The 27,131-nt window shown below is 39.4% G+C and overlaps 1 long non-coding RNA gene across 1 annotated transcript in view; it reads right to left on the bottom strand.

Moving 5' to 3' along the window:
• The window catches only part of LOC146857173 (uncharacterized), a 519,441-nt gene that overhangs the window by 212,131 nt on the left and 280,179 nt on the right, over nucleotides 1–27,131 (bottom strand). The gene's annotated exons all lie outside the window — the stretch shown is intronic.

The raw sequence follows: 27,131 nt of genomic DNA, 5'->3' as shown, positions 1-27,131 counted from the left end.
AATTCACATCCTATTTATGTACATAAAAATCTTTTACATATTTAAAATAATCACTATTTCTGACCAGTCAGAGAAAGTTCCTCCGGTTCAGGTTCATTGTTTTCCATCAGGAATTGGATTTTTTGGACTGTACAAAAATTTTTCAAAATGTCAATTGTATCATGCCTCATTTTGAATACCACTTTTTAGAGACTCCCATTGACCAAAATACCCATTTTTATAAACTTCTCCTGCTACTCCGAAGCTTGTATTTTGCTCAATTTCGAGCATGAAAATGACTCCAAGCACACTTATTTTAGTTCCATAGGTGATGATTCACATCCGGGAGTCATTTGCAGTTGAAAGATTAAACATAAAAAATTTACCATTACTGTCCATTCGGAGAAAGATCTTTGGGTCCGTTTGTCATAATTTTATATCAGAAATTCAATTTTTTGGGTCCGCACTAAAGAGGATTCAAAGTTTCAATTGTATTGGGCTTTATGTTGGATAACCGGTTTCCAAGGAATCCCAGTGTCAAAAATTGCCATCTTATAGCCTTTTCTTCCTACTTAAAAGCTTGTATTTTGCCCAATTTCGAGCATGAAAAGGACTCTAAGCACACTTACTTTAGTTCCATAGGTGATGAATCACATCTGGGAGTCATTTACAGTTGAAAGATTAAACATAAAAAATTTACCATTACTGTCCATTCATAGAAAGTTCCTCGGGTCCAGGTTCATTGTTTTTCATCAGGAATTCGATTTTTTGCACTCTACAAAAAATTATTCAAAATGTCAATTGTATCATGCCTCATTTTGAATAACCACCTTTTAAGGACTCCCATTGACCAAAATTGCCATTTTTATAAACTTCTCCTGCTACTCAGAAGCTTGCATTTTGCTCAATTTCGAGCATGAAAATGACTAAGCACACTTATTTTAGTTCCAAAAGTGATGATTCACATCTGAAAGTAATTTACAGTCAAAAGATTAAACATTAAAAAAATCACCATTACTGATCATTCTGAGAAAGTTCCTCAGGTCTGGGGTCATTGTTTTTTTTGGACTGTACAAAAAATAATTCAAAATGTCAATTGTATTGCGCCTCAGTTTGAATTACCACTATTAAGTCCTCCCTGTGACCAAAATTGGCATTTTATAGACTTTTCTTCCCACTTAAAAGCTTGTATTTTGCCCAATTTTGAGCATGAAAAGGACTCTTAGCACACTTCTTTTAGTTCCATAGGTGATGATTCACATCTGGGAGTCATTTACAGTTGAACGATTAAATATACAAAAACTCACCATTACTGCCCACTCGTAGAAAGCTCCTTGGGTCAGATTGTCAATTTTTTCATCAGAAATTAAATTTTTTGGGTCCGCACTAAAAACGATTCAACATTTCAATTGTATTGGGCTTTATGTTGGATAACTGCTTTTCAAGGGATCCCAGTGACTAAAGTTGCAATTTTTATAATCTTTTCCAGCTAGTCAGAAGCTTGTATTTTGCCCAATTTCGAGCATGAAAAGGACTCCAAGCACACTTATTTTAGTTCCATAGGTGATGATTCACATCCGGGAGTCATTTGCAGTTGAAAGATTAAACATAAAAAATTTACCATTACTGTCTATTCGGAGAAAGATCTTTGAGTCCGTTTGTCATAATTATTTCATCAGAAATTCAATTTTTTGGGTCCGCACTAAAAATGATTAAAAATTTCAATTGTATTGGGCTTTATATTGGATGACCGCTTTTGAAGGAATCACAGTGACCAAAATTGCCATTTTATAGACTTTACTTCCTACTTAGAAGTTTGCATTTTGCCCAATTTCGAGCATGAAAAGGACTCTTAGCACACTTCTTTTAGTTCCATAGGTGATGATTCACATCTGGGAGTCATTTACAGTTGAAAAATTAAACATGAAAAATTCACCATTACTGTCCATTCGTAGAAAGCTGTTCGGGTCCATTTGTTGTAATTTTTTCATCAGAAATGCAATTTTTTCGGTCCGCACTAAAAATGATTCAAAATTTCAATTGTATTGGGCTTTATATTGGATGACCGCTTTTCAAGGAATCCCAGTGACCAAAATTGCCATTTTATAGACTTTTCTTCCTACTTAGAAGTTTGCATTTTGCCCAATTTCGAGCATGAAAAGGACTCTGAGTACACTTACTTTACTTTCAAAAGTGATGATTCACATCCTAGCTATTTACATTAAAAAACTTTACATATTTAAAAAAAATCACTATTTCCGACCAGTCGGAGAAAGTTCCTCTGGTCCAGGTTCAATATTTTTTAATCAGGAATTGGATTTTTGGGACTGTACAAAAATTTGTTCAAAATGTCAATTGTATCATGCCTCATTTTGAATAACTAGTTTTTAAGGAATCCCATTGACCAAAATTGCCATTTTTATAAACTTCTACTGCTACTCAGAAGCTTGCATTTTGCTCAATTTCGAGCATGAAAATGACTAAGCACACTTATTTTAGTTCCATCGGTGATGATTCACATCCGGGACTCATTTACAGTTGAAAGATTAAACATAAAAAACTCACCATTACTGCCCATTCGTAGAAAGCTCCTCGGGTCAGATTGTCATAATTTTTTCATCAGAAATTAAATTTTTTGGGTCCGCACTAAAAAAGATTCAAAATTTCAATTGTATTGGGCTTTATGTTGGATAACCGCTTTTCAAGGGATCCCAGTGACTAAAGTTGCAATTTTTATAAACTTTTCCAGCTAGTCAGAAGCTTGTATTTTGCCCAATTTCGAGCATGAAAAGGACTCTGAGCACACTTATTTTACTTTCAAAAGTGATGATTCACATCCTAGTTATTTCCATTACAAAATGTACACATTTAAAAAAAATCACTATTTCTGACCAGTCAGGGAAAGTTCCTCCGGTCCAGGTTCATTGTTTTTCATCAGGAATTGGATTTTTTGCACTTTACAAAAAATTATTCAAAATGTCAATTGTATCATGCCTCATTTTGAATAACCACTTTTTAAGGACTCCCATTGACCAAAATTGCCATTTTTATAAACTTCTCCTGCTACTCAGAAGCTTGTATTTTGCCCAATTTCGAGCATGAAAAGGACTCTGAGCACACTTATTTTAGTTTCAAAAGTGATCATTCACATCTCAAAGTAATTTACAGTCAAAAGATTAAACATTAAAAAAATCACCATTACTGACCATTCTGAGAAACTTCCTCAAGTCTGGGGGTCATTGTTTTTTTTGGACTGTACAAAAAATTATTCAAAATGTCAATTGTATTGCGCCTCAGGTTGAATTACCACTATTAGGTCCTCCCTGTGACCAAAATTAGCACTTTATAGACTTTTCTTCCTACTTAAAAGCTTGTATTTTGCCCAATTTCGAGCAAGAAAAGGTCTCTAAGCACACTTACTTTAGTTCCATAGGTGATGATTCACATCTGGGAGTCATTTACAGTTGAAAGATTAAACGTAAAAAATTCACCATTACTGTCCATTCATAAAAGCCCCTCGGGTCTGTTTGTCATAATTTTTTCATCGAAAATTCGATTTTTTGGGTCCGCACTAAAAATGGTTCAAAATTTCAATTGTGTTGGATAAAAAAATGATTCAAAATTTCAATTGTGTTGGATAAAAGCTTTTCAAGGGATCCCAGTGACTAAAGTTGCAATTTTTATAAACTTTTCCAGCTACTCAGAAGCTTGTATTTTGCCCAATTTCGAGCATGAAAAGGACTCTGAGCACACTTATTTTAGTTTCAAAAGTGATGATTCACATCCTTGTTATTTACATTCAAAAGATTCCTTAGGTCTGGGGGTCATTGTTTTTTTTGGACTGTACAAAAAATAATTCAAAATGTCAATTGTATTGCGCCTCAGGTTGAATTACCACTATTAAGTCCTCCCTGTGACCAAAATTGGCACTTTATAGACTTTTCTTCCTACTTAGAAGTTTGCATTTTGCCCAATTTCGAGCATGAAAAGGACTCTTGAGCACACTTATTTTACTTTCAAAAGTGATAATTCACATCCTATTTATGTACATAAAAATCTTTTACATATTTAAAATAATCACTATTTCTGACCAGTCAGAGAAAGTTCCTCCGGTTCAGGTTCATTGTTTTCCATCAGGAATTGGATTTTTTGGACTGTACAAAAATTTTTCAAAATGTCAATTGTATCATGCCTCATTTTGAATAACCACTTTTTAGAGACTCCCATTGACCAAAATAGCCATTTTTATAAACTTCTCCTGCTACTCCGAAGCTTGTATTTTGCTCAATTTCGAGCATGAAAATGACTCCAAGCACACTTATTTTAGTTCCATAGGTGATGATTCACATCCGGGAGTCATTTGCAGTTGAAAGATTAAACATAAGAAATGTACCATTACTGTCCATTCGGAGAAAGATCTTTGGGTCCGTTTGTCATAATTTTATATCAGAAATTCAATTTTTTGGGTCCGCACTAAAGAGGATTCAAAGTTTCAATTGTATTGGGCTTTATGTTGGATAACCGGTTTCCAAGGAATCCCAGTGACAAAAATTGCCATCTTATAGCCTTTTCTTCCTACTTAAAAGCTTGTATTTTGCCCAATTTCGAGCATGAAAAGGACTCTAAGCACACTTACTTTAGTTCCATAGGTGATGAATCACATCTGGGAGTCATTTACAGTTGAAAGATTAAACATAAAAAATTTACCATTACTGTCCATTCATAGAAAGTTCCTCGGGTCCAGGTTCATTGTTTTTCATCAGGAATTCGATTTTTTGCACTTTACAAAAAATTATTCAAAATGTCAATTGTATCATGCCTCATTTTGAATAACCACCTTTTAAGGACTCCCATTGACCTAAATTGCCATTTTTATAAACTTCTCCTGCTACTCAGAAGCTTGCATTTTGCTCAATTTCGAGCATGAAAATGACTAAGCACACTTATTTTAGTTCCAAAAGTGATGATTCACATCTGAAAGTAATTTACAGTCAAAAGATTAAACATTAAAAAAATCACCATTACTGATCATTCTGAGAAAGTTCCTCAGGTCTGGGGGTCATTGTTTTTTTTGGACTGTACAAAAAATAATTCAAAATGTCAATTGTATTGCGCCTCAGTTTGAATTACCACTATTAAGTCCTCCCTGTGACCAAAATTGGCATTTTATAGACTTTCTTCCCACTTAAAAGCTTGTATTTTGCCCAATTTTGAGCATGAAAAGGACTCTTAGCACACTTCTTTTAGTTCCATAGGTGATGATTCACATCTGGGAGTCATTTACAGTTGAAAGATTAAATATACAAAAACTCACCATTACTGCCCACTCGTAGAAAGCTCCTTGGGTCAGATTGTCAATTTTTTCATCAGAAATTCAATTTTTTGGGTCCGCACTAAAAACGATTCAACATTTCAATTGTATTGGGCTTTATGTTGGATAACTGCTTTTCAAGGGATCCCAGTGACTAAAGTTGCAATTTTTATAATCTTTTCCAGCTAGTCAGAAGCTTGTATTTTGCCCAATTTCGAGCATGAAAAGGACTCCAAGCACACTTATTTTAGTTCCATAGGTGATGATTCACATCCGGGAGTCATTTGCAGTTGAAAGATTAAACATAAAAAATTTACCATTACTGTCTATTCGGAGAAAGATCTTTGAGTCCGTTTGTCATAATTATTTCATCAGAAATTCAATTTTTTGGGTCCGCACTAAAAATGATTCAAAATTTCAATTGTATTGGGCTTTATATTTGATGACCGCTTTTGAAGGAATCACAGTGACCAAAATTGCCATTTTATAGACTTTTCTTCCCACTTAGAAGTTTGCATTTTGCCCAATTTCGAGCATGAAAAGGACTCTTAGCACACTTCTTTTAGTTCCATAGGTGATGATTCACATCTGGGAGTCATTTACAGTTGAAAAATTAAACATGAAAAATTCACCATTACTGTCCATTCGTAGAAAGCTGTTCGGGTCCATTTGTTGTAATTTTTTCATCAGAAATGCAATTTTTTCGGTCCGCACTAAAAATGATTCAAAATTTCAATTGTATTGGGCTTTATATTGGATGACCGCTTTTCAAGGAATCCCAGTGACCAAAATTGCCATTTTATAGACTTTTCTTCCTACTTAGAAGTTTGCATTTTGCCCAATTTCGAGCATGAAAAGGACTCTGAGTACACTTACTTTACTTTCAAAAGTGATGATTCACATCCTAGCTATTTACATTAAAAAACTTTACATATTTAAAAAAAATCACTATTTCTGACCAGTCGGAGAAAGTTCCTCTGGTCCAGGTTCAATATTTTTTAATCAGGAATTGGATTTTTGGGACTGTACAAAAATTTGTTCAAAATGTCAATTGTATCATGCCTCATTTTGAATAACTAGTTTTTAAGGAATCCCATTGACCAAAATTGCCATTTTTATAAACTTCTCCTGCTACTCAGAAGCTTGCATTTTGCTCAATTTCGAGCATGAAAATGACTAAGCACACTTATTTTAGTTCCATCGGTGATGATTCACATCCGGGACTCATTTACAGTTGAAAGATTAAACATAAAAAACTCACCATTACTGCCCATTCGTAGAAAGCTCCTCGGGTCAGATTGTCATAATTTTTTCATCAGAAATTAAATTTTTTGGGTCCGCACTAAAAACGATTCAAAATTTCAATTGTATTGGGCTTTATGTTGGATAACCGCTTTTCAAGGGATCCCAGTGACTAAAGTTGCAATTTTTATAAACTTTTCCAGCTAGTCAGAAGCTTGTATTTTGCCCAATTTCGAGCATGAAAAGGACTCTGAGCACACTTATTTTACTTTCAAAAGTGATGATTCACATCCTAGTTATTTCCATTACAAAATGTACACATTTAAAAAAAATCACTATTTCTGACCAGTCAGGGAAAGTTCCTCCGGTCCAGGTTCATTGTTTTTCATCAGGAATTGGATTTTTTGCACTTTACAAAAAATTATTCAAAATGTCAATTGTATCATGCCTCATTTTGAATAACCACTTTTTAAGGACTCCCATTGACCAAAATTGCCATTTTTATAAACTTCTCCTGCTACTCAGAAGCTTGTATTTTGCCCAATTTCGAGCATGAAAAGGACTCTGAGCACACTTATTTTAGTTTCAAAAGTGATCATTCACATCTCAAAGTAATTTACAGTCAAAAGATTAAACATTAAAAAAATCACCATTACTGACCATTCTGAGAAACTTCCTCAAGTCTGGGGGTCATTGTTTTTTTTTGGACTGTACAAAAAATTATTCAAAATGTCAATTGTATTGCGCCTCAGGTTGAATTACCACTATTAGGTCCTCCCTGTGACCAAAATTGGCACTTTATAGACTTTTCTTCCTACTTAAAAGCTTGTATTTTGCCCAATTTCGAGCAAGAAAAGGTCTCTAAGCACACTTACTTTAGTTCCATAGGTGATGATTCACATCTGGGAGTCATTTACAGTTGAAAGATTAAACATAAAAAATTCACCATTACTGTCCATTCATAAAAGCCCCTCGGGTCTGTTTGTCATAATTTTTTCATCGAAAATTCGATTTTTTGGGTCCGCACTAAAAATGATTCAAAATTTCAATTGTGTTGGATAAAGAATGATTCAAAATTTCAATTGTGTTAGATAAAAGCTTTTCAAGGGATCCCAGTGACTAAAGTTGCAATTTTTATAAACTTTTCCAGCTACTCAGAAGCTTGTATTTTGCCCAATTTCGAGCATGAAAAGGACTCTGAGCACACTTATTTTAGTTTCAAAAGTGATGATTCACATCCTTGTTATTTACATTCAAAAGATTCCTCAGGTCTGGGGGTCATTGTTTTTTTTGGACTGTACAAAAAATAATTCAAAATGTCAATTGTATTGCGCCTCAGGTTGAATTACCACTATTAAGTCCTCCCTGTGACCAAAATTGGCACTTTATAGACTTTTCTTCCTACTTAGAAGTTTGCATTTTGCCTAATTTCGAGCATGAAAAGGACTCTTGAGCACACTTATTTTACTTTCAAAAGTGATAATTCACATCCTATTTATGTACATAAAAATCTTTTACATATTTAAAATAATCACTATTTCTGACCAGTCAGAGAAAGTTCCTCCGGTTCAGGTTCATTGTTTTCCATCAGGAATTGGATTTTTTGGACTGTACAAAACTTTTTCAAAATGTCAATTGTATCATGCCTCATTTTGAATAACCACTTTTTAGAGACTCCCATTGACCAAAATAGCCATTTTTATAAACTTCTCCTGCTACTCCGAAGCTTGTATTTTGCTCAATTTCGAGCATGAAAATGACTCCAAGCACACTTATTTTAGTTCCATAGGTGATGATTCACATCCGGGAGTCATTTGCAGTTGAAAGATTAAACATAAAAAATTTACCATTACTGTCCATTCGGAGAAAGATCTTTGGGTCCGTTTGTCATAATTTTATATCAGAAATTCAATTTTTTGGGTCCGCACTAAAGAGGATTCAAAGTTTCAATTGTATTGGGCTTTATGTTGGATAACCGGTTTCCAAGGAATCCCAGTGACAAAAATTGCCATCTTATAGCCTTTTCTTCCTACTTAAAAGCTTGTATTTTGCCCAATTTCGAGCATGAAAAGGACTCTAAGCACACTTACTTTAGTTCCATAGGTGATGAATCACATCTGGGAGTCATTTACAGTTGAAAGATTAAACATAAAAAATTTACCATTACTGTCCATTCATAGAAAGTTCCTCGGGTCCAGGTTCATTGTTTTTCATCAGGAATTCGATTTTTTGCACTCTACAAAAAATTATTCAAAATGTCAATTGTATCATGCCTCATTTTGAATAACCACCTTTTAAGGACTCCCATTGACCAAAATTGCCATTTTTATAAACTTCTCCTGCTACTCAGAAGCTTGCATTTTGCTCAATTTCGAGCATGAAAATGACTAAGCACACTTATTTTAGTTCCAAAAGTGATGATTCACATCTGAAAGTAATTTACAGTCAAAAGATTAAACATTAAAAAAATCACCATTACTGATCATTCTGAGAAAGTTCCTCAGGTCTGGGGTCATTGTTTTTTTTGGACTGTACAAAAAATAATTCAAAATGTCAATTGTATTGCGCCTCAGTTTGAATTACCACTATTAAGTCCTCCCTGTGACCAAAATTGGCATTTTATAGACTTTTCTTCCCACTTAAAAGCTTGTATTTTGCCCAATTTTGAGCATGAAAAGGACTCTTAGCACACTTCTTTTAGTTCCATAGGTGATGATTCACATCTGGGAGTCATTTACAGTTGAACGATTAAATATACAAAAACTCACCATTACTGCCCACTCGTAGAAAGCTCCTTGGGTCAGATTGTCAATTTTTTCATCAGAAATTAAATTTTTTGGGTCCGCACTAAAAACGATTCAACATTTCAATTGTATTGGGCTTTATGTTGGATAACTGCTTTTCAAGGGATCCCAGTGACTAAAGTTGCAATTTTTATAATCTTTTCCAGCTAGTCAGAAGCTTGTATTTTGCCCAATTTCGAGCATGAAAAGGACTCCAAGCACACTTATTTTAGTTCCATAGGTGATGATTCACATCCGGGAGTCATTTGCAGTTGAAAGATTAAACATAAAAAATTTACCATTACTGTCTATTCGGAGAAAGATCTTTGAGTCCGTTTGTCATAATTATTTCATCAGAAATTCAATTTTTTGGGTCCGCACTAAAAATGATTCAAAATTTCAATTGTATTGGGCTTTATATTGGATGACCGCTTTTGAAGGAATCACAGTGACCAAAATTGCCATTTTATAGACTTTACTTCCTACTTAGAAGTTTGCATTTTGCCCAATTTCGAGCATGAAAAGGACTCTTAGCACACTTCTTTTAGTTCCATAGGTGATGATTCACATCTGGGAGTCATTTACAGTTGAAAAATTAAACATGAAAAATTCACCATTACTGTCCATTCGTAGAAAGCTGTTCGGGTCCATTTGTTGTAATTTTTTCATCAGAAATGCAATTTTTTCGGTCCGCACTAAAAATGATTCAAAATTCCAATTGTATTGGGCTTTATATTGGATGACCGCTTTTCAAGGAATCCCAGTGACCAAAATTGCCATTTTATAGACTTTTCTTCCTACTTAGAAGTTTGCATTTTGCCCAATTTCGAGCATGAAAAGGACTCTGAGTACACTTACTTTACTTTCAAAAGTGATGATTCACATCCTAGCTATTTACATTAAAAAACTTTACATATTTAAAAAAAATCACTATTTCTGACCAGTCGGAGAAAGTTCCTCTGGTCCAGGTTCAATATTTTTTAATCAGGAATTGGATTTTTGGGACTGTACAAAAATTTGTTCAAAATGTCAATTGTATCATGCCTCATTTTGAATAACTAGTTTTTAAGGAATCCCATTGACCAAAATTGCCATTTTTATAAACTTCTACTGCTACTCAGAAGCTTGTATTTTGCTCAATTTCGAGCATGAAAATGACTAAGCACACTTATTTTAGTTCCATCGGTGATGATTCACATCCGGGACTCATTTACAGTTGAAAGATTAAACATAAAAAACTCACCATTACTGCCCATTCGTAGAAAGCTCCTCGGGTCAGATTGTCATAATTTTTTCATCAGAAATTAAATTTTTTGGGTCCGCACTAAAAAAGATTCAAAATTTCAATTGTATTGGGCTTTATGTTGGATAACCGCTTTTCAAGGGATCCCAGTGACTAAAGTTGCAATTTTTATAAACTTTTCCAGCTAGTCAGAAGCTTGTATTTTGCCCAATTTCGAGCATGAAAAGGACTCTGAGCACACTTATTTTACTTTCAAAAGTGATGATTCACATCCTAGTTATTTCCATTACAAAATGTACACATTTAAAAAAAATCACTATTTCTGACCAGTCAGGGAAAGTTCCTCCGGTCCAGGTTCATTGTTTTTCATCAGGAATTGGATTTTTTGCACTTTACAAAAAATTATTCAAAATGTCAATTGTATCATGCCTCATTTTGAATAATCACTTTTTAAGGACTCCCATTGACCAAAATTGCCATTTTTATAAACTTCTCCTGCTACTCAGAAGCTTGTATCTTGCCCAATTTCGAGCATGAAAAGGACTCTGAGCACACTTATTTTAGTTTCAAAAGTGATCATTCACATCTCAAAGTAATTTACAGTCAAAAGATTAAACATTAAAAAAATCACCATTACTGACCATTCTGAGAAACTTCCTCAAGTCTGGGGGTCATTGTTTTTTTTGGACTGTACAAAAAATTATTCAAAATGTCAATTGTATTGCGCCTCAGGTTGAATTACCACTATTAGGTCCTCCCTGTGACCAAAATTAGCACTTTATAGACTTTTCTTCCTACTTAAAAGCTTGTATTTTGCCCAATTTCGAGCAAGAAAAGGTCTCTAAGCACACTTACTTTAGTTCCATAGGTGATGATTCACATCTGGGAGTCATTTACAGTTGAAAGATTAAACATAAAAAATTCACCATTACTGTCCATTCATAGAAAGCCCCTCGGGTCTGTTTGTCATAATTTTTTCATCGAAAATTCGATTTTTTGGGTCCGCACTAAAAATGGTTCAAAATTTCAATTGTGTTGGATAAAAAATGATTCAAAATTTCAATTGTGTTGGATAAAAGCTTTTCAAGGGATCCCAGTGACTAAAGTTGCAATTTTTATAAACTTTTCCAGCTACTCAGAAGCTTGTATTTTGCCCAATTTCGAGCATGAAAAGGACTCTGAGCACACTTATTTTAGTTTCAAAAGTGATGATTCACATCCTTGTTATTTACATTCAAAAGATTCCTCAGGTCTGGGGGTCATTGTTTTTTTTGGACTGTACAAAAAATAATTCAAAATGTCAATTGTATTGCGCCTCAGGTTGAATTACCACTATTAAGTCCTCCCTGTGACCAAAATTGGCACTTTATAGACTTTTCTTCCTACTTAGAAGTTTGCATTTTGCCCAATTTCGAGCATGAAAAGGACTCTTGAGCACACTTATTTTACTTTCAAAAGTGATAATTCACATCCTATTTATGTACATAAAAATCTTTTACATATTTAAAATAATCACTATTTCTGACCAGTCAGAGAAAGTTCCTCCGGTTCAGGTTCATTGTTTTCCATCAGGAATTGGATTTTTTGGACTGTACAAAAATTTTTCAAAATGTCAATTGTATCATGCTGTCACGATCCGAGCGCACTGACCCCGCCACAGAAATGCCCGAAAGAACTACAGGTCCCAGAGGCAACGCGGCCACCCGATCACGTAATCACCTTTCGGCCAATAAAAGACCGCAGACTACCCGGGGGCGTTGCCTATGATTCCTACACTCATCATCGGCTCCCCGACTGCCAGCCTACGCGGTTTCCAGCCCGCCGTCCTCCACAGCGTTCCAGAGCTTCCAGCGGCCCCTGCAGCCGTTGCCCTTCTTTGCCAGAGCGACATCACCGACGCCTTCGCAGAGAGGTGAGTGTCTCCGGTTCTATCAGCAACCCTTGCAGACGCCTCTCTCCCGAATCCTCATCCGCCGTCCTCCTAACGGCCAGCAACCCGACGGACTCCCTGCTCTTCCTCTACGCCCACGGATTTCCGGGCTTGCCAACTCCTCAGAGTGCGCTCCTCTACTCACGGTAGTACCGTGAGTATTTGAGTAGCAGCGCGAACATCTCTGCCGGGGATCACCCGCAACTCCTTTTGTTTACTTTGCTTGCTGTCCGTAATCCCCGCTTGACCAACGAGTGAAACCGAGCTTTCGCTCCACTTCCTCCCTCCTTGTGAAGGGTGAGGAGGAGAGAACCTTCCTGACTGGCGCTCCTCTGCTCACGGAGTTCCGAGCGTGGAAGTGGTAGCGCCAGCTCCGTTTCCAGTTTCTCCTGGTCGAGGTGACCCTCATCTACAGCGCGAAGGTACCAGGGTCGTTATACTATCCGAGAGCTATCGGGAAGGGTGCGGGGATCCTCGTTCCTCTTCTCACCCTGTGCATCTTCTCTTCCAGGTCTCTCTGTCCCGGCTGTTCCTGTCCCGTTTTCCCTCGCTCACCCGTCCCCCTAGTCCGCGTGTTTCATACATACTCCGGGCTGGGGACGGATGGGAGGGGGGCCTTACTTAGCATCAGTGCCATCCCGAGGAGGAGCTCGCAGATATCCGTGACAGAATCATAGGCCCACGAAATTACCTCTCCTCTTGATAGCACTGATCACTTACAATGGCCTCGTTGGACGACGTGTTAGCTGCCTTAGCGCAAGTCCAGCAGGAGTTAGCAACGTCACGAGCGGAAACAGCAGCCTTGCATACACGCCTGGACCGCCTTCAACGAAACCCGTTTGACGCTGGGCCTATACTCCCGTCCTCGACCCCGCAAGTAGTGGTGGAAATGCCTTCACACGTTCCATTGGCCCCTCCGGAGAGATTCCAGGGAGATATCCAGAAAGTCCAAGTCTTCATGACCCAGGTGCTCTTGCACTTCCACTGCAAGCCCAAACTGTTCCACACGAACCAGGCCAGAGTGGCGTTTCTGATTTCTTACTTGACGGGAGAAGCGGCGCAATGGGCTGTCCCCATCGTTCGCCGGGACGACGCACTCCTGTATGACTGGGACACGTTTCGTCAGGAGTTCGATTAGACCTTCGACCGTCGGGCGGATACCTTCTCTGCGGATCGAGACCTCCTTGATCTACGCCAACAGAGTTCGGATTTTCTGGGGTACGTCAATAGCTTCCGACGATTAGTGGCGGAAACGGATTGGCCCGAACAGAAGCAGGCCGCTATCTTCTATCGAGGACTCACCGAGGACCTGAAGGACGTTATCGCACAGATAGACCCCCAGCCCAGCACATGCTCGGCCATGATCGAACTGGCCTCTCGATTGGAATACCGGCTCAGAGAAAGAAAAGGGGAAAACAAGCGCAAGGAGAAAACACCCATGTCCTTGGAACACCCTCGCTTGCAGGAACCAGCCTCCCCGAGACCGGTTCCCATGGACATCGGAGCGGTGAGAGCGTCCCTGACCCTCAGCGAAAGAGACCACCGGCGCACACAGGGTCTCTGTTTGTATTGTGGCAAGAAAGGCCATTTCCTGAGGGAATGCCCCGTCCGTCCAAAGAACCGCCGGCCTCAGGTGGGACAAGCAGCCACCGTAACCAACACCGGACCGGTGGGAAACCTGAACGCTTGAAGGAGCAAGGAAGGGCCCCTTCGAGCTGTCATTACATCCCTTCCCTGGAAGCAGATGCCTCTATAGAGCCAGACCATTTCTTCCTAACCGTGCTCCTCGCTATCGGTCCCAAAACTCACCAAGTACGGGCCATGATTGACTCTGGAGCAACGGGCTGCTTCATGGATGACCGTGAAGCCCACCGGTTGGGGATACCGCTGGTGGCGAAAGACACCCCGGAACTCGTCTACGCCGTGGACGGCAAGGAGCTGGAATCCGGCCCCATACGGTATACCACACCCACCTTACAGGTGTCCATTGGAGAAGACCATAGCGAGAGACTCGCGTTTAACATCATCCAAGCGCCCCGCTGCCATCTAATCCTTGGATTGTCTTGGTTACGTCGTCACGAGCCCCAGATACAGTGGGCTACCAACTCTGTAACCTTCTGCTCCCTCTTCTGCCGCACGCGATGTCAACGCCGTGAGGCCGCTCCAGATCTTAACGAACCACAGGCACACCACGTGGCTACAGCTGCAGAGAAGGACGTAGAGCTCCCTCTATGTTACCACCACTACAAAGGAGTGTTTGATAAACAGAAAGCCGAGGTTCTCCCTCCACATCGCGACTATGACTGTAGGATCGATCTCACCCCAGGAGCCGCTGTTCCGTGTAGCAGGGTGTACGCTCTCACGGGTCCAGAAACCCGTCATCTCCGGGATTATCTTGATACCTACCTTAGGTTGGGGTTCATTCGCCCTTCCAGATCGCCCGCAGCATCCCCCCTCTTCTTTATACCGAAGGCCAATGGGGAACTACGCTGCTGCATAGACTATCGCGCCCTCAACGCCATGACCATCAAAAATCAATACCCGCTACCACTGATCCCGGTATTGTTGGAACAGGTGCGAGGAGCACACATATACACCAAGCTAGACCTCAGGGGGGCATACCACCTGGTGCGAATGCGAGAGGGGGATGAGTGGAAGACGGCTTTCAAAACAAGATTCGGCCTGTTCGAATATCTGGTGATGCCCTTCGGACTCTGCAACGCCCCAGCCGCCTTCCAGTTCTTTTTGAACGAAGTATTGAGGGATTTTCTGGACCTCTATGTAGTGGTGTACATAGACGACATCCTCATCTTTTCATCCTCGGAAGAAGAACACGTGGGCCATGTAACATCGGTATTGCAAGCCTTAGAAAAACACCACCTGTTTTGTAAACTTACGAAATGCGAATTCCATGTCACCACGGTGGAGTTCCTTGGTGTCCTGCTTACCCCCGATGGACAAGTCATGACTGACCGCAAGGTCCAGGCGGTAACCAGATGGCCCCCGCCGAAAACAGTGAAGGAGGTCCAAAGCTTTCTTGGGTTTTCAAACTTTTATCGGCGTTTTCTACACCACTTCTCACAAATGGTGACACCTCTCACGAAACTAACACGAAAAGGCATCCCCTTCCTTTGGTCGTTGGAAGCCCAGACAGCGTTTGACCAGCTCAAACACGCCTTCACCACCGCTCCCATCTTGCGCCACGCGCAACCAGATCTTCCGTTCATAGTGGAAGCAGACGCATCCGATGAAGCAGTGGGAGCCATTCTTTCCCAACGCCACCCCAACACGGGCCAACTACACCCAGTGGCCTTTATGTCCAGGAAATTGAATCCAGCGGAACGTAATTACACCGTCTCCGAGAAGGAATTGCTTGCCATCAAAGACGCGTTCCTGGAATGGCGCCATTGGCTACTGGGGGCCCAACATCAGGTAACGGTGTTCACGGACCACCGCAACCTCCAGTTCCTGCGGTCAGCCCGACACCTCTCTCCCAGGCAGAAGCGATGGGTGCTCTTTTTTGCGGAATTCCACTTCGTGGTCACCTACCGACCAGGAACGCAAAACAAGAAAGCCGATGCCCTTTCAAGACAGACCCTCTCGCACCTCCCGTTGGCAACACCAGATCAGCCCATCCTATCACCGGAACAGGTCATCGGCAACACGCACACCGAATCCTTCCTGCAAGGAGTGAAGCGAGGGATACGTACCTGTGCATGGTCCACATGGTTAAAAAGACATAGAGAATGGCGATTGCACCACGGTCTCCCGATGAACGGATCTCGGATCCTGATCCCTACGCTCAAACTCCGCAAACTCGTCTTTTCCTGGTGTCACGACCTGCCGTGTGCTGGTCATACGGGAGGCACCAAGACGCTGGAGAAAGTGATGCGTCAATTCTGGTGGCCCTCCGTTCGACCAGACGTGTTGCTGTGGGTGAAGGAATGTGCCGTTTGCACCCAGATGAAGAGCGACCACCAAAAGTCCCAAGGTCTTCTGATGCCTCTACCCACTCCTCTGCACCCCTGGGAACGCATATCCATAGACTTTGTGGTGGGGCTGCCGAAAGATCAAGGGTGCGCAGCCATAATTGTAGTCGTCGACTATCTGACGAAGATGGGACATTTTATAGCCTGCAAACAGGTGCCCACAGCGGGAGCGTTAGCGAAACTCCTCTTGCAACACGTGGTGAGACTTCACGGATTACCGACGGGGATTGTTTCCGACAGAGGGTCGCAGTTTACTGCACGGTTTTGGAAGGTATGGTGTGAAGCGCTGGGTATTCACTCCTCCCTCTCTACGAGCTTCCACCCACAGACAGACGGACAAACAGAGAGATTGAATCAGACGCTCAAGCAGTACTTGCGATGCTACGCTGACCAAGCTGCAGACACCTGGGTGGACTTACTTTGGGTGGCTGAGGTGGCATACAACAATGCACAACACTCCTCCACCCAGCAGTCTCCGTTCTTTCTCGCCACGGGGTTCCATCCACGCTTTATCCCCTTCTTTCTCCCGCGAGACAACATCTGCCTTCCTGATCTCCAGAGCCGGCTTCACTCCATACGCTCGGCCCTGAAAAAGGCCCGGTCGCATCTCCTGTTAGCCAAGGCCCGATACAAAGCGCAGGTGGATAAACACCGCAGACCCCCGCCGGTGTACCACAAGGGGGACAGAGTGTGGCTATCCACTAAGAACCTCCGATTTCGGAAACCCAGTGTCTTCAATCCGAAATACATTGGACCCTACCCGGTGGTTAAACACGTAAACCCCGTAGCGGTGCAACTGCGCCTTCCACCACACATGCACATTCACCCGGTGTTCCACGTCTCTCTCAAGCCCTCGCGCTGTCCAGCGCGGAGGGCTCCTGCTCCGGTGTGGATCAATCATGATCGGGAGTACGTGGTTCGCCGAGTGCTGGACTCCAAACTGCTGAGGGGGAAGGTATGGTACCTCTTGTCCTGGAAGGGGTACGGTCCTGAAGAAGACTCTTGGGAGCCCGCCTCCGCGGTGCACGCCGACCGCCTGGTGGCAGCCTTTCACCGTCGCTGTCCGGCCAAGCCCGGGGGCCCGGGGGCGGCGGTGCCGGGGTAAAGGGGGATGTGCTGTCACGATCCGAGCGCACTGACCCCGCCACAGAAATGCCCGAAAGAACTACAGGTCCCAGAGGCAACGCGGCCACCCGATCACGTAATCACCTTTCGGCCAATAAAAGACCGCAGACTACCCGGGGGCGTTGCCTATGATTCCTACACTCATCATCGGCTCCCCGACTGCCAGCCTACGCGGTTTCCAGCCCGCCGTCCTCCACAGCGTTCCAGAGCTTCCAGCGGCCCCTGCAGCCGTTGCCCTTCTTTGCCAGAGCGACATCACCGACGCCTTCGCAGAGAGGTGAGTGTCTCCGGTTCTATCAGCAACCCTTGCAGACGCCTCTCTCCCGAATCCTCATCCGCCGTCCTCCTAACGGCCAGCAACCCGACGGACTCCCTGCTCTTCCTCTACGCCCACGGATTTCCGGGCTTGCCAACTCCTCAGAGTGCGCTCCTCTACTCACGGTAGTACCGTGAGTATTTGAGTAGCAGCGCGAACATCTCTGCCGGGGATCACCCGCAACTCCTTTTGTTTACTTTGATTGCTGTCCGTAATCCCCGCTTGACCAACGAGTGAAACCGAGCTTTCGCTCCACTTCCTCCCTCCTTGTGAAGGGTGAGGAGGAGAGAACCTTCCTGACTGCGTGGAAGTGGTAGCGCCAGCTCCGTTTCCAGTTTCTCCTGGTCGAGGTGACCCTCATCTACAGCGCGAAGGTACCAGGGTCGTTATACTATCCGAGAGCTATCGGGAAGGGTGCGGGGATCCTAGTTCCTCTTCTCACCCTGTGCATCTTCTCTTCCAGGTCTCTCTGTCCCGGCTGTTCCTGTCCCGTTTTCCCTCGCTCACCCGTCCCCCTAGTCCGCGTGTCTCATACATACTCCGGGCTGGGGACGGATGGGAGGGGGGCCTTACTTAGCATCAGTGCCATCCCGAGGAGGAGCTCGCAGATATCCGTGACACATGCCTCATTTTGAATAACCACTTTTTAGAGACTCCCATTGACCAAAATAGCCATTTTTATAAACTTCTCCTGCTACTCCGAAGCTTGTATTTTGCTCAATTTCGAGCATGAAAATGACTAAGCACACTTCTTTTAGTTCCATAGGTGATGATTCACATCTGGGAGTCATTTACAGTTGAAAGATTAAATATACAAAAACTCACCATTACTGCCCACTCGTAGAAAGCTCCTTGGGTCAGATTGTCAATTTTTTCATCAGAAATTCAATTTTTTGGGTCCGCACTAAAAACGATTCAACATTTCAATTGTATTGGGCTTTATGTTGGATAACTGCTTTTCAAGGGATCCCAGTGACTAAAGTTGCAATTTTTATAATCTTTTCCAGCTAGTCAGAAGCTTGTATTTTGCCCAATTTCGAGCATGAAAAGGACTCCAAGCACACTTATTTTAGTTCCATAGGTGATGATTCACATCCGGGAGTCATTTGCAGTTGAAAGATTAAACATAAAAAATTTACCATTACTGTCTATTCGGAGAAAGATCTTTGAGTCCGTTTGTCATAATTATTTCATCAGAAATTCAATTTTTTGGGTCCGCACTAAAAATGATTCAAAATTTCAATTGTATTGGGCTTTATATTGGATGACCGCTTTTGAAGGAATCACAGTGACCAAAATTGCCATTTTATAGACTTTTCTTCCTACTTAGAAGTTTGCATTTTGCCCAATTTCGAGCATGAAAAGGACTCTTAGCACACTTCTTTTAGTTCCATAGGTGATGATTCACATCTGGGAGTCATTTACAGTTGAAAAATTAAACATGAAAAATTCACCATTACTGTCCATTCGTAGAAAGCTGTTCGGGTCCATTTGTTGTAATTTTTTCATCAGAAATGCAATTTTTTCGGTCCGCACTAAAAATGATTCAAAATTTCAATTGTATTGGGCTTTATATTGGATGACCGCTTTTCAAGGAATCCCAGTGACCAAAATTGCCATTTTATAGACTTTTCTTCCTACTTAGAAGTTTGCATTTTGCCCAATTTCGAGCATGAAAAGGACTCTGAGTACACTTACTTTACTTTCAAAAGTGATGATTCACATCCTAGCTATTTACATTAAAAAACTTTACATATTTAAAAAAAATCACTATTTCTGACCAGTCGGAGAAAGTTCCTCTGGTCCAGGTTCAATATTTTTTAATCAGGAATTGGATTTTTGGGACTGTACAAAAATTTGTTCAAAATGTCAATTGTATCATGCCTCATTTTGAATAACTAGTTTTTAAGGAATCCCATTGACCAAAATTGCCATTTTTATAAACTTCTCCTGCTACTCAGAAGCTTGCATTTTGCTCAATTTCGAGCATGAAAATGACTAAGCACACTTATTTTAGTTCCATCGGTGATGATTCACATCCGGGACTCATTTACAGTTGAAAGATTAAACATAAAAAACTCACCATTACTGCCCATTCGTAGAAAGCTCCTCGGGTCAGATTGTCATAATTTTTTCATCAGAAATTAAATTTTTTGGGTCCGCACTAAAAAAGATTCAAAATTTCAATTGTATTGGGCTTTATGTTGGATAACCGCTTTTCAAGGGATCCCAGTGACTAAAGTTGCAATTTTTACAAACTTTTCCAGCTAGTCAGAAGCTTGTATTTTGCCCAATTTCGAGCATGAAAAGGACTCTGAGCACACTTATTTTACTTTCAAAAGTGATGATTCACATCCTAGTTATTTCCATTACAAAATGTACACATTTAAAAAAAATCCCTATTTCTGACCAGTCAGGGAAAGTTCCTCCGGTCCAGGTTCATTGTTTTTCATCAGGAATTGGATTTTTTGCACTTTACAAAAAATTATTCAAAATGTCAATTGTATCATGCCTCATTTTGAATAACCACTTTTTAAGGACTCCCATTGACCAAAATTGCCATTTTTATAAACTTCTCCTGCTACTCAGAAGCTTGTATTTTGCCCAATTTCGAGCATGAAAAGGACTCTGAGCACACTTATTTTAGTTTCAAAAGTGATCATTCACATCTCAAAGTAATTTACAGTCAAAAGATTAAACATTAAAAAAATCACCATTACTGACCATTCTGAGAAACTTCCTCAAGTCTGGGGGTCATTGTTTTTTTTGGACTGTACAAAAAATTATTCAAAATGTCAATTGTATTGCGCCTCAGGTTGAATTACCACTATTAGGTCCTCCCTGTGACCAAAATTGGCACTTTATAGACTTTTCTTCCTACTTAAAAGCTTGTATTTTGCCCAATTTCGAGCAAGAAAAGGTCTCTAAGCACACTTACTTTAGTTCCATAGGTGATGATTCAAATCTGGGAGTCATTTACAGTTGAAAGATTAAACATAAAAAATTCACCATTACTGTCCATTCATAAAAGCCCCTCGGGTCTGTTTGTCATAATTTTTTCATCGAAAATTCGATTTTTTGGGTCCGCACTAAAAATGATTCAAAATTTCAATTGTGTTGGATAAAGAATGATTCAAAATTTCAATTGTGTTAGATAAAAGCTTTTCAAGGGATCCCAGTGACTAAAGTTGCAATTTTTATAAACTTTTCCAGCTACTCAGAAGCTTGTATTTTGCCCAATTTCGAGCATGAAAAGGACTCTGAGCACACTTATTTTAGTTTCAAAAGTGATGATTCACATACTTGTTATTTACATTCAAAAGATTCCTCAGGTCTGGGGGTCATTGTTTTTTTTGGACTGTACAAAAAATAATTCAAAATGTCAATGGTATTGCGCCTCAGGTTGAATTACCACTATTAAGTCCTCCCTGTGACCAAAATTGGCACTTTATAGACTTTTCTTCCTACTTAGAAGTTTGCATTTTGCCCAATTTCGAGCATGAAAAGGACTCTTGAGCACACTTATTTTACTTTCAAAAGTGATAATTCACATCCTATTTATGTACATAAAAATCTTTTACATATTTAAAATAATCACTATTTCTGACCAGTCAGAGAAAGTTCCTCCGGTTCAGGTTCATTGTTTTCCATCAGGAATTGGATTTTTTGGACTGTACAAAATTTTTTCAAAATGTCAATTGTATCATGCCTCATTTTGAATAACCACTTTTTAGAGACTCCCATTGACCAAAATAGCCATTTTTATAAACTTCTCCTGCTACTCAGAAGCTTGTATTTTGCCCAATTTCGAGCATGAAAAGGACTCCAAGCACACTTATTTTAGTTCCATAGGTGATGATTCACATCCGGGAGTCATTTGCAGTTGAAAGATTAAACATAAAAAATTTACCATTACTGTCCATTCGGAGAAAGATCTTTGGGTCCGTTTGTCATAATTTTATATCAGAAATTCAATTTTTTGGGTCCGCACTAAAGAGGATTCAAAGTTTCAATTGTATTGGGCTTTATGTTGGATAACCGGTTTCCAAGGAATCCCAGTGACAAAAATTGCCATCTTATAGCCTTTTCTTCCTACTTAAAAGCTTGTATTTTGCCCAATTTCGAGCATGAAAAGGACTCTAAGCACACTTACTTTAGTTCCATAGGTGATGAATCACATCTGGGAGTCATTTACAGTTGAAAGATTAAACATAAAAAATTTACCATTACTGTCCATTCATAGAAAGTTCCTCGGGTCCAGGTTCATTGTTTTTCATCAGGAATTCGATTTTTTGCACTTTACAAAAAATTATTCAAAATGTCAATTGTATCATGCCTCATTTTGAATAACCACCTTTTAAGGACTCCCATTGACCTAAATTGCCATTTTTATAAACTTCTCCTGCTACTCAGAAGCTTGCATTTTGCTCAATTTCGAGCATGAAAATGACTAAGCACACTTATTTTAGTTCCAAAAGTGATGATTCACATCTGAAAGTAATTTACAGTCAAAAGATTAAACATTAAAAAAATCACCATTACTGATCATTCTGAGAAAGTTCCTCAGGTCTGGGGTCATTGTTTTTTTTGGACTGTACAAAAAATAATTCAAAATGTCAATTGTATTGCGCCTCAGTTTGAATTACCACTATTAAGTCCTCCCTGTGACCAAAATTGGCATTTTATAGACTTTTCTTCCCACTTAAAAGCTTGTATTTTGCCCAATTTTGAGCATGAAAAGGACTCTTAGCACACTTCTTTTAGTTCCATAGGTGATGATTCACATCTGGGAGTCATTTACAGTTGAAAGATTAAATATACAAAAACTCACCATTACTGCCCACTCGTAGAAAGCTCCTTGGGTCAGATTGTCAATTTTTTCATCAGAAATTCAATTTTTTGGGTCCGCACTAAAAACGATTTAACATTTCAATTGTATTGGGCTTTATGTTGGATAACTGCTTTTCAAGGGATCCCAGTGACTAAAGTTGCAATTTTTATAATCTTTTCCAGCTAGTCAGAAGCTTGTATTTTGCCCAATTTCGAGCATGAAAAGGACTCCAAGCACACTTATTTTAGTTCCATAGGTGATGATTCACATCCGGGAGTCATTTGCAGTTGAAAGATTAAACATAAAAAATTTACCATTACTGTCTATTCGGAGAAAGATCTTTGAGTCCGTTTGTCATAATTATTTCATCAGAAATTCAATTTTTTGGGTCCGCACTAAAAATGATTCAAAATTTCAATTGTATTGGGCTTTATATTGGATGACCGCTTTTGAAGGAATCACAGTGACCAAAATTGCCATTTTATAGACTTTTCTTCCTACTTAGAAGTTTGCATTTTGCCCAATTTCGAGCATGAAAAGGACTCTTAGCACACTTCTTTTAGTTCCATAGGTGATGATTCACATCTGGGAGTCATTTACAGTTGAAAAATTAAACATGAAAAATTCACCATTACTGTCCATTCGTAGAAAGCTGTTCGGGTCCATTTGTTGTAATTTTTTCATCAGAAATGCAATTTTTTCGGTCCGCACTAAAAATGATTCAAAATTTCAATTGTATTGGGCTTTATATTGGATGACCCCTTTTCAAGGAATCCCAGTGACCAAAATTGCCATTTTATAGACTTTTCTTCCTACTTAGAAGTTTGCATTTTGCCCAATTTCGAGCATGAAAAGGACTCTGAGTACACTTACTTTACTTTCAAAAGTGATGATTCACATCCTAGCTATTTACATTAAAAAACTTTACATATTTAAAAAAAATCACTATTTCTGACCAGTCGGAGAAAGTTCCTCTGGTCCAGGTTCAATATTTTTTAATCAGGAATTGGATTTTTGGGACTGTACAAAAATTTGTTCAAAATGTCAATTGTATCATGCCTCATTTTGAATAACTAGTTTTTAAGGAATCCCATTGACCAAAATTGCCATTTTTATAAACTTCTACTGCTACTCAGAAGCTTGCATTTTGCTCAATTTCGAGCATGAAAATGACTAAGCACACTTATTTTAGTTCCATCGGTGATGATTCACATCCGGGACCCATTTATAGTTGAAAGATTAAACATAAAAAACTCACCATTACTGCCCATTCGTAGAAAGCTCCTCGGGTCAGATTGTCATAATTTTTTCATCAGAAATTAAATTTTTTGGGTCCGCACTAAAAAAGATTCAAAATTTCAATTGTATTGGGCTTTATGTTGGATAACCGCTTTTCAAGGGATCCCAGTGACTAAAGTTGCAATTTTTATAAACTTTTCCAGCTAGTCAGAAGCTTGTATTTTGCCCAATTTCGAGCATGAAAAGGACTCTGAGCACACTTATTTTACTTTCAAAAGTGATGATTCACATCCTAGTTATTTCCATTACAAAATGTACACATTTAAAAAAAATCACTATTTCTGACCAGTCAGGGAAAGTTCCTCCGGTCCAGGTTCATTGTTTTTCATCAGGAATTGGATTTTTTGCATTTTACAAAAAATTATTCAAAATGTCAATTGTATCATGCCTCATTTTGAATAACCACTTTTTAAGGACTCCCATTGACCAAAATTGCCATTTTTATAAACTTCTCCTGCTACTCAGAAGCTTGTATTTTGCCCAATTTCGAGCATGAAAAGGACTCTGAGCACAATTATTTTAGTTTCAAAAGTGATCATTCACATCTCAAAGTAATTTACAGTCAAAAGATTAAACATTAAAAAAATCACCGTTACTGACCATTCTGAGAAACTTCCTCAAGTCTGGGGGTCATTGTTTTTTTTGGACTGTACAAAAAATTATTCAAAATGTCAATTGTATTGCGCCTCAGGTTGAATTACCACTATTGGGTCCTCCCTGTGACCAAAATTGGCACTTTATAGACTTTTCTTCCTACTTAAAAGCTTGTATTTTGCCCAATTTCGAGCAAGAAAAGGTCTCTAAGCACACTTACTTTAGTTCCATAGGTGATGATTCACATCTGGGAGTCATTTACAGTTGAAAGATTAAACATAAAAAATTCACCATTACTGTCCATTCATAAAAGCCCCTCGGGTCTGTTTGTCATAATTTTTTCATCGAAAATTCGATTTTTTGGGTCCGCACTAAAAATGATTCAAAATTTCAATTGTGTTGGATAAAGAATGATTCAAAATTTCAATTGTGTTAGATAAAAGCTTTTCAAGGGATCCCAGTGACTAAAGTTGCAATTTTTATAAACTTTTCCAGCTACTCAGAAGCTTGTATTTTGCCCAATTTCGAGCATGAAAAGGACTCTGAGCACACTTATTTTAGTTTCAAAAGTGATGATTCACATCCTTGTTATTTACATTCAAAAGATTCCTCAGGTCTGGGGGTCATTGTTTTTTTTGGACTGTACAAAAAATAATTCAAAATGTCAATTGTATTGCGCCTCAGGTTGAATTACCACTATTAAGTCCTCCCTGTGACCAAAATTGGCACTTTATAGACTTTTCTTCCTACTTAGAAGTTTGCATTTTGCCCAATTTCGAGCATGAAAAGGACTCTTGAGCACACTTATTTTACTTTCAAAAGTGATAATTCACATCCTATTTATGTACATAAAAATCTTTTACATATTTAAAATAATCACTATTTCTGACCAGTCAGAGAAAGTTCCTCCGGTTCAGGTTCATTGTTTTCCATCAGGAATTGGATTTTTTGGACTGTACAAAAATTTTTCAAAATGTCAATTGTATCATGCCTCATTTTGAATAACCACTTTTTAGAGACTCCCATTGACCAAAATAGCCATTTTTATAAACTTCTCCTGCTACTCCGAAGCTTGTATTTTGCTCAATTTCGAGCATGAAAATGACTCCAAGCACACCTATTTTAGTTCCATAGGTGATGATTCACATCCGGGAGTCATTTGCAGTTGAAAGATTAAACATAAAAAATTTACCATTACTGTCCATTCGGAGAAAGATCTTTGGGTCCGTTTGTCATAATTTTATATCAGAAATTCAATTTTTTGGGTCCGCACTAAAGAGGATTCAAAGTTTCAATTGTATTGGGCTTTATGTTGGATAACCGGTTTCCAAGGAATCCCAGTGACAAAAATTGCCATCTTATAGCCTTTTCTTCCTACTTAAAAGCTTGTATTTTGCCCAATTTCGAGCATGAAAAGGACTCTAAGCACACTTACTTTAGTTCCATAGGTGATGAATCACATCTGGGAGTCATTTACAGTTGAAAGATTAAACATAAAAAATTTACCATTACTGTCCATTCATAGAAAGTTCCTCGGGTCCAGGTTCATTGTTTTTCATCAGGAATTCGATTTTTTGCACTTTACAAAAAATTATTCAAAATGTCAATTGTATCATGCCTCATTTTGAATAACCACCTTTTAAGGACTCCCATTGACCAAAATTGCCATTTTTATAAACTTCTCCTGCTACTCAGAAGCTTGCATTTTGCTCAATTTCGAGCATGAAAATGACTAAGCACACTTATTTTAGTTCCAAAAGTGATGATTCACATCTGAAAGTAATTTACAGTCAAAAGATTAAACATTAAAAAAATCACCATTACTGATCATTCTGAGAAAGTTCCTCAGGTCTGGGGGTCATTGTTTTTTTTGGACTGTACAAAAAATAATTCAAAATGTCAATTGTATTGCGCCTCAGTTTGAATTACCACTATTAAGTCCTCCCTGTGACCAAAATTGGCATTTTATAGACTTTCTTCCCACTTAAAAGCTTGTATTTTGCCCAATTTTGAGCATGAAAAGGACTCTTAGCACACTTCTTTTAGTTCCATAGGTGATGATTCACATCTGGGAGTCATTTACAGTTGAAAGATTAAATATACAAAAACTCACCATTACTGCCCACTCGTAGAAAGCTCCTTGGGTCAGATTGTCAATTTTTTCATCAGAAATTCAATTTTTTGGGTCCGCACTAAAAACGATTCAACATTTCAATTGTATTGGGCTTTATGTTGGATAACTGCTTTTCAAGGGATCCCAGTGACTAAAGTTGCAATTTTTATAATCTTTTCCAGCTAGTCAGAAGCTTGTATTTTGCCCAATTTCGAGCATGAAAAGGACTCCAAGCACACTTATTTTAGTTCCATAGGTGATGATTCACATCCGGGAGTCATTTGCAGTTGAAAGATTAAACATAAAAAATTTACCATTACTGTCTATTCGGAGAAAGATCTTTGAGTCCGTTTGTCATAATTATTTCATCAGAAAT

Source organism: Triturus cristatus, chromosome 3_2 (assembly GCF_964204655.1).
Source record: "Triturus cristatus chromosome 3_2, aTriCri1.1, whole genome shotgun sequence".
In the NCBI taxonomy this organism is placed as follows: Eukaryota; Metazoa; Chordata; class Amphibia; order Caudata; family Salamandridae; genus Triturus; species Triturus cristatus.
The sequence above is the reverse complement of the archived record's forward strand: the minus strand, read 5'-3'. Positions and strand labels throughout refer to the sequence as shown.